Source organism: Schistocerca americana, unplaced genomic scaffold (genome assembly GCF_021461395.2).
Source record: "Schistocerca americana isolate TAMUIC-IGC-003095 unplaced genomic scaffold, iqSchAmer2.1 HiC_scaffold_119, whole genome shotgun sequence".
Lineage (NCBI taxonomy): Eukaryota > Metazoa > Arthropoda > Insecta > Orthoptera > Acrididae > Schistocerca > Schistocerca americana.
The window spans coordinates 95,445-103,085 of NW_025725253.1; the positions used below are offsets into that span (position 1 = coordinate 95,445).

Here is a 7,641-nt window from a genome sequence, read left to right on the forward strand (position 1 = left end):
TTCGACACTCGCGGAAGACGCATCTTGTCCCTGGTGTCCAGCGCAGGAGGGCTGGCGCGCGGCCGACCGGCGTATGGCCTGTGCGGGGTGTGGCAGAGTGTTGTTGGAGGGCGCCACTGCTGGCGATGTGAGCTTCCTCGCCTCGCCTCAGACGAGGTGTTTGCGTAATTTGCAGTGCATTCGCACCATTCCTATCGCTGTCCCTGTCCCCGTCCCGACTTGTCCCGACTTTGCTCGACTGCCGCTCGCTGCCGCTCGGGTCGTGGCCCATATAACAGCGCAAGCACAAGAAACGTCTGCAGGAGATGACGAGACGAGACGAGACGACTGAGGAATAAATTTATAATTACATATCGAAGTAGGAATTGTACACCGCTACACAACAACAGGCGCTGACGTATTTCAGAACACATCTGCCGATTCGTACTGTTTTGTCGTTTTCAAAGACTTCCTGGCGAACTTGGTTAGCACATTCTCCCTCAAACTGAGATATTTACTGCGATTTCGCACCTTATGGTCATTACAGTAGATTAAAATGCTTAAGCAAGAATCTTTGTCACAACAGAACGGTGGTATGGAAAGAGGGCGGTATAAAAAAAAAAAGGTAAATGAAAGGGAGCCAACAGCACGTGGTGTTCCCAGGTGGTCACCCATCCAAGTACTAACCACGCCCGATGTTGCTTAACTTCGGTGATCGGACGAGAACCGGTGTACTCAACATGGTATGGCCGTTGGCGCCCATATAATGTAGGCGCATGGCAGAATTCGCATTCGGTTCTTATCCCAACACACACAAAATCATACTTTTCGGTCGAAAGCAGCCGCATTTTTTTTTTATTGACAATTCGTCACGTTAGCGCGAACGCAATCCTGAGTTCCAAAACTTATGAGCCGGAAGGACGCGCTTCGTGTATTTTTTTTTTTTTTTTTGTGAGATTTATAAATTTATTTATTAACATTACATCGTTACAAGCTAACAACTTTACAACATAAAACACGAACAGAATTGTAATTGTAAGCACTTCCTTCTGCAATCCGACGTGCCAGCAGAGCGACTGCCGAATTAGCGGGCGCGCCGCCGTGTGTGTGAGACGCGCAGCTTCTCGTTGCACCTCCTGTCATCCGCTTGGCGCGTGCAGCCTTCGACACTCGCGGAAGACGCATCTTGTCCCTGGTGTCCAGCGCAGGAGGGCTGGCGCGCGGCCGACCGGCGTATGGCCTGTGCGGGGTGTGGCAGAGTGTTGTTGGAGGGCGCCACTGCTGGCGATGTGAGCTTCCTCGCCTCGCCTCAGACGAGGTGTTTGCGTAATTTGCAGTGCATTCGCACCATTCCTATCGCTGTCCCTGTCCCCGTCCCGACTTGTCCCGACTTTGCTCGACTGCCGCTCGCTGCCGCTCGGGTCGTGGCCCATATAACAGCGCAAGCACAAGAAACGTCTGCAGGAGATGACGAGACGAGACGAGACGACTGAGGAATAAATTTATAATTACATATCGAAGTAGGAATTGTACACCGCTACACAACAACAGGCGCTGACGTATTTCAGAACACATCTGCCGATTCGTACTGTTTTGTCGTTTTCAAAGACTTCCTGGCGAACTTGGTTAGCACATTCTCCCTCAAACTGAGATATTTACTGCAATTTCGCACCTTATGGTCATTACAGTAGATTAAAATGCTTAAGCAAGAATCTTTGTCACAACAGAACGGTGGTATGGAAAGAGGGCGGTATAAAAAAAAAAAGGTAAATGAAAGGGAGCCAACAGCACGTGGTGTTCCCAGGTGGTCACCCATCCAAGTACTAACCACGCCCGATGTTGCTTAACTTCGGTGATCGGACGAGAACCGGTGTACTCAACATGGTATGGCCGTTGGCGCCCATATAATGTAGGCGCATGGCAGAATTCGCATTCGGTTCTTATCCCAACACACACAAAATCATACTTTTCGGTCGAAAGCAGCCGCATTTTTTTTTTATTGACAATTCGTCACGTTAGCGCGAACGCAATCCTGAGTTCCAAAACTTATGAGCCGGAAGGACGCGCTTCGTGTATTTTTTTTTTTTTTTGTGAGATTTATAAATTTATTTATTAACATTACATCGTTACAAGCTAACAACTTTACAACATAAAACACGAACAGAATTGTAATTGTAAGCACTTCCTTCTGCAATCCGACGTGCCAGCAGAGCGACTGCCGAATTAGCGGGCGCGCCGCCGTGTGTGTGAGACGCGCAGCTTCTCGTTGCACCTCCTGTCATCCGCTTGGCGCGTGCAGCCTTCGACACTCGCGGAAGACGCATCTTGTCCCTGGTGTCCAGCGCAGGAGGGCTGGCGCGCGGCCGACCGGCGTATGGCCTGTGCGGGGTGTGGCAGAGTGTTGTTGGAGGGCGCCACTGCTGGCGATGTGAGCTTCCTCGCCTCGCCTCAGACGAGGTGTTTGCGTAATTTGCAGTGCATTCGCACCATTCCTATCGCTGTCCCTGTCCCCGTCCCGACTTGTCCCGACTTTGCTCGACTGCCGCTCGCTGCCGCTCGGGTCGTGGCCCATATAACAGCGCAAGCACAAGAAACGTCTGCAGGAGATGACGAGACGAGACGAGACGACTGAGGAATAAATTTATAATTACATATCGAAGTAGGAATTGTACACCGCTACACAACAACAGGCGCTGACGTATTTCAGAACACATCTGCCGATTCGTACTGTTTTGTCGTTTTCAAAGACTTCCTGGCGAACTTGGTTAGCACATTCTCCCTCAAACTGAGATATTTACTGCAATTTCGCACCTTATGGTCATTACAGTAGATTAAAATGCTTAAGCAAGAATCTTTGTCACAACAGAACGGTGGTATGGAAAGAGGGCGGTATAAAAAAAAAAAGGTAAATGAAAGGGAGCCAACAGCACGTGGTGTTCCCAGGTGGTCACCCATCCAAGTACTAACCACGCCCGATGTTGCTTAACTTCGGTGATCGGACGAGAACCGGTGTACTCAACATGGTATGGCCGTTGGCGCCCATATAATGTAGGCGCATGGCAGAATTCGCATTCGGTTCTTATCCCAACACACACAAAATCATACTTTTCGGTCGAAAGCAGCCGCATTTTTTTTTTATTGACAATTCGTCACGTTAGCGCGAACGCAATCCTGAGTTCCAAAACTTATGAGCCGGAAGGACGCGCTTCGTGTATTTTTTTTTTTTTTTTTGTGAGATTTATAAATTTATTTATTAACATTACATCGTTACAAGCTAACAACTTTACAACATAAAACACGAACAGAATTGTAATTGTAAGCACTTCCTTCTGCAATCCGACGTGCCAGCAGAGCGACTGCCGAATTAGCGGGCGCGCCGCCGTGTGTGTGAGACGCGCAGCTTCTCGTTGCACCTCCTGTCATCCGCTTGGCGCGTGCAGCCTTCGACACTCGCGGAAGACGCATCTTGTCCCTGGTGTCCAGCGCAGGAGGGCTGGCGCGCGGCCGACCGGCGTATGGCCTGTGCGGGGTGTGGCAGAGTGTTGTTGGAGGGCGCCACTGCTGGCGATGTGAGCTTCCTCGCCTCGCCTCAGACGAGGTGTTTGCGTAATTTGCAGTGCATTCGCACCATTCCTATCGCTGTCCCTGTCCCCGTCCCGACTTGTCCCGACTTTGCTCGACTGCCGCTCGCTGCCGCTCGGGTCGTGGCCCATATAACAGCGCAAGCACAAGAAACGTCTGCAGGAGATGACGAGACGAGACGAGACGACTGAGGAATAAATTTATAATTACATATCGAAGTAGGAATTGTACACCGCTACACAACAACAGGCGCTGACGTATTTCAGAACACATCTGCCGATTCGTACTGTTTTGTCGTTTTCAAAGACTTCCTGGCGAACTTGGTTAGCACATTCTCCCTCAAACTGAGATATTTACTGCAATTTCGCACCTTATGGTCATTACAGTAGATTAAAATGCTTAAGCAAGAATCTTTGTCACAACAGAACGGTGGTATGGAAAGAGGGCGGTATAAAAAAAAAAGGTAAATGAAAGGGAGCCAACAGCACGTGGTGTTCCCAGGTGGTCACCCATCCAAGTACTAACCACGCCCGATGTTGCTTAACTTCGGTGATCGGACGAGAACCGGTGTACTCAACATGGTATGGCCGTTGGCGCCCATATAATGTAGGCGCATGGCAGAATTCGCATTCGGTTCTTATCCCAACACACACAAAATCATACTTTTCGGTCGAAAGCAGCCGCATTTTTTTTTTATTGACAATTCGTCACGTTAGCGCGAACGCAATCCTGAGTTCCAAAACTTATGAGCCGGAAGGACGCGCTTCGTGTATTTTTTTTTTTTTTTGTGAGATTTATAAATTTATTTATTAACATTACATCGTTACAAGCTAACAACTTTACAACATAAAACACGAACAGAATTGTAATTGTAAGCACTTCCTTCTGCAATCCGACGTGCCAGCAGAGCGACTGCCGAATTAGCGGGCGCGCCGCCGTGTGTGTGAGACGCGCAGCTTCTCGTTGCACCTCCTGTCATCCGCTTGGCGCGTGCAGCCTTCGACACTCGCGGAAGACGCATCTTGTCCCTGGTGTCCAGCGCAGGAGGGCTGGCGCGCGGCCGACCGGCGTATGGCCTGTGCGGGGTGTGGCAGAGTGTTGTTGGAGGGCGCCACTGCTGGCGATGTGAGCTTCCTCGCCTCGCCTCAGACGAGGTGTTTGCGTAATTTGCAGTGCATTCGCACCATTCCTATCGCTGTCCCTGTCCCCGTCCCGACTTGTCCCGACTTTGCTCGACTGCCGCTCGCTGCCGCTCGGGTCGTGGCCCATATAACAGCGCAAGCACAAGAAACGTCTGCAGGAGATGACGAGACGAGACGAGACGACTGAGGAATAAATTTATAATTACATATCGAAGTAGGAATTGTACACCGCTACACAACAACAGGCGCTGACGTATTTCAGAACACATCTGCCGATTCGTACTGTTTTGTCGTTTTCAAAGACTTCCTGGCGAACTTGGTTAGCACATTCTCCCTCAAACTGAGATATTTACTGCAATTTCGCACCTTATGGTCATTACAGTAGATTAAAATGCTTAAGCAAGAATCTTTGTCACAACAGAACGGTGGTATGGAAAGAGGGCGGTATAAAAAAAAAAAGGTAAATGAAAGGGAGCCAACAGCACGTGGTGTTCCCAGGTGGTCACCCATCCAAGTACTAACCACGCCCGATGTTGCTTAACTTCGGTGATCGGACGAGAACCGGTGTACTCAACATGGTATGGCCGTTGGCGCCCATATAATGTAGGCGCATGGCAGAATTCGCATTCGGTTCTTATCCCAACACACACAAAATCATACTTTTCGGTCGAAAGCAGCCGCATTTTTTTTTTATTGACAATTCGTCACGTTAGCGCGAACGCAATCCTGAGTTCCAAAACTTATGAGCCGGAAGGACGCGCTTCGTGTATTTTTTTTTTTTTTTGTGAGATTTATAAATTTATTTATTAACATTACATCGTTACAAGCTAACAACTTTACAACATAAAACACGAACAGAATTGTAATTGTAAGCACTTCCTTCTGCAATCCGACGTGCCAGCAGAGCGACTGCCGAATTAGCGGGCGCGCCGCCGTGTGTGTGAGACGCGCAGCTTCTCGTTGCACCTCCTGTCATCCGCTTGGCGCGTGCAGCCTTCGACACTCGCGGAAGACGCATCTTGTCCCTGGTGTCCAGCGCAGGAGGGCTGGCGCGCGGCCGACCGGCGTATGGCCTGTGCGGGGTGTGGCAGAGTGTTGTTGGAGGGCGCCACTGCTGGCGATGTGAGCTTCCTCGCCTCGCCTCAGACGAGGTGTTTGCGTAATTTGCAGTGCATTCGCACCATTCCTATCGCTGTCCCTGTCCCCGTCCCGACTTGTCCCGACTTTGCTCGACTGCCGCTCGCTGCCGCTCGGGTCGTGGCCCATATAACAGCGCAAGCACAAGAAACGTCTGCAGGAGATGACGAGACGAGACGAGACGACTGAGGAATAAATTTATAATTACATATCGAAGTAGGAATTGTACACCGCTACACAACAACAGGCGCTGACGTATTTCAGAACACATCTGCCGATTCGTACTGTTTTGTCGTTTTCAAAGACTTCCTGGCGAACTTGGTTAGCACATTCTCCCTCAAACTGAGATATTTACTGCAATTTCGCACCTTATGGTCATTACAGTAGATTAAAATGCTTAAGCAAGAATCTTTGTCACAACAGAACGGTGGTATGGAAAGAGGGCGGTATAAAAAAAAAAAGGTAAATGAAAGGGAGCCAACAGCACGTGGTGTTCCCAGGTGGTCACCCATCCAAGTACTAACCACGCCCGATGTTGCTTAACTTCGGTGATCGGACGAGAACCGGTGTACTCAACATGGTATGGCCGTTGGCGCCCATATAATGTAGGCGCATGGCAGAATTCGCATTCGGTTCTTATCCCAACACACACAAAATCATACTTTTCGGTCGAAAGCAGCCGCATTTTTTTTTTATTGACAATTCGTCACGTTAGCGCGAACGCAATCCTGAGTTCCAAAACTTATGAGCCGGAAGGACGCGCTTCGTGTATTTTTTTTTTTTTTTGTGAGATTTATAAATTTATTTATTAACATTACATCGTTACAAGCTAACAACTTTACAACATAAAACACGAACAGAATTGTAATTGTAAGCACTTCCTTCTGCAATCCGACGTGCCAGCAGAGCGACTGCCGAATTAGCGGGCGCGCCGCCGTGTGTGTGAGACGCGCAGCTTCTCGTTGCACCTCCTGTCATCCGCTTGGCGCGTGCAGCCTTCGACACTCGCGGAAGACGCATCTTGTCCCTGGTGTCCAGCGCAGGAGGGCTGGCGCGCGGCCGACCGGCGTATGGCCTGTGCGGGGTGTGGCAGAGTGTTGTTGGAGGGCGCCACTGCTGGCGATGTGAGCTTCCTCGCCTCGCCTCAGACGAGGTGTTTGCGTAATTTGCAGTGCATTCGCACCATTCCTATCGCTGTCCCTGTCCCCGTCCCGACTTGTCCCGACTTTGCTCGACTGCCGCTCGCTGCCGCTCGGGTCGTGGCCCATATAACAGCGCAAGCACAAGAAACGTCTGCAGGAGATGACGAGACGAGACGAGACGACTGAGGAATAAATTTATAATTACATATCGAAGTAGGAATTGTACACCGCTACACAACAACAGGCGCTGACGTATTTCAGAACACATCTGCCGATTCGTACTGTTTTGTCGTTTTCAAAGACTTCCTGGCGAACTTGGTTAGCACATTCTCCCTCAAACTGAGATATTTACTGCAATTTCGCACCTTATGGTCATTACAGTAGATTAAAATGCTTAAGCAAGAATCTTTGTCACAACAGAACGGTGGTATGGAAAGAGGGCGGTATAAAAAAAAAAGGTAAATGAAAGGGAGCCAACAGCACGTGGTGTTCCCAGGTGGTCACCCATCCAAGTACTAACCACGCCCGATGTTGCTTAACTTCGGTGATCGGACGAGAACCGGTGTACTCAACATGGTATGGCCGTTGGCGCCCATATAATGTAGGCGCATGGCAGAATTCGCATTCGGTTCTTATCCCAACACACACAAAATCATACT

At 49.6% G+C, this 7,641-nt stretch overlaps 7 non-coding genes across 7 annotated transcripts; all 7 read right to left on the bottom strand.

Moving 5' to 3' along the window:
• Window positions 1–617: 617 nt before the first annotated feature.
• On the bottom strand, window positions 618–736 carry LOC124562844. Its single transcript, XR_006969657.1, has one exon. It is a non-coding gene; the product is annotated as a 5S ribosomal RNA (ribosomal RNA).
• Window positions 737–1,758: 1,022 nt separating this feature from the next.
• On the bottom strand, window positions 1,759–1,877 carry LOC124562845. The gene has a single exon (XR_006969658.1). It is a non-coding gene; the product is annotated as a 5S ribosomal RNA (ribosomal RNA).
• A 1,020-nt stretch (window positions 1,878–2,897) lies between these two features.
• LOC124562846 lies at window positions 2,898–3,016 on the bottom strand. The gene has a single exon (XR_006969659.1). It is a non-coding gene; the product is annotated as a 5S ribosomal RNA (ribosomal RNA).
• Window positions 3,017–4,037: 1,021 nt separating this feature from the next.
• Window positions 4,038–4,156, bottom strand: LOC124562847. The gene has a single exon (XR_006969660.1). It is a non-coding gene; the product is annotated as a 5S ribosomal RNA (ribosomal RNA).
• A 1,020-nt stretch (window positions 4,157–5,176) lies between these two features.
• LOC124562848 lies at window positions 5,177–5,295 on the bottom strand. The gene has a single exon (XR_006969661.1). It is a non-coding gene; the product is annotated as a 5S ribosomal RNA (ribosomal RNA).
• A 1,020-nt stretch (window positions 5,296–6,315) lies between these two features.
• LOC124562849 lies at window positions 6,316–6,434 on the bottom strand. Its single transcript, XR_006969662.1, has one exon. It is a non-coding gene; the product is annotated as a 5S ribosomal RNA (ribosomal RNA).
• A 1,019-nt stretch (window positions 6,435–7,453) lies between these two features.
• On the bottom strand, window positions 7,454–7,572 carry LOC124562850. The gene has a single exon (XR_006969663.1). It is a non-coding gene; the product is annotated as a 5S ribosomal RNA (ribosomal RNA).
• Window positions 7,573–7,641: the final 69 nt, after the last annotated feature.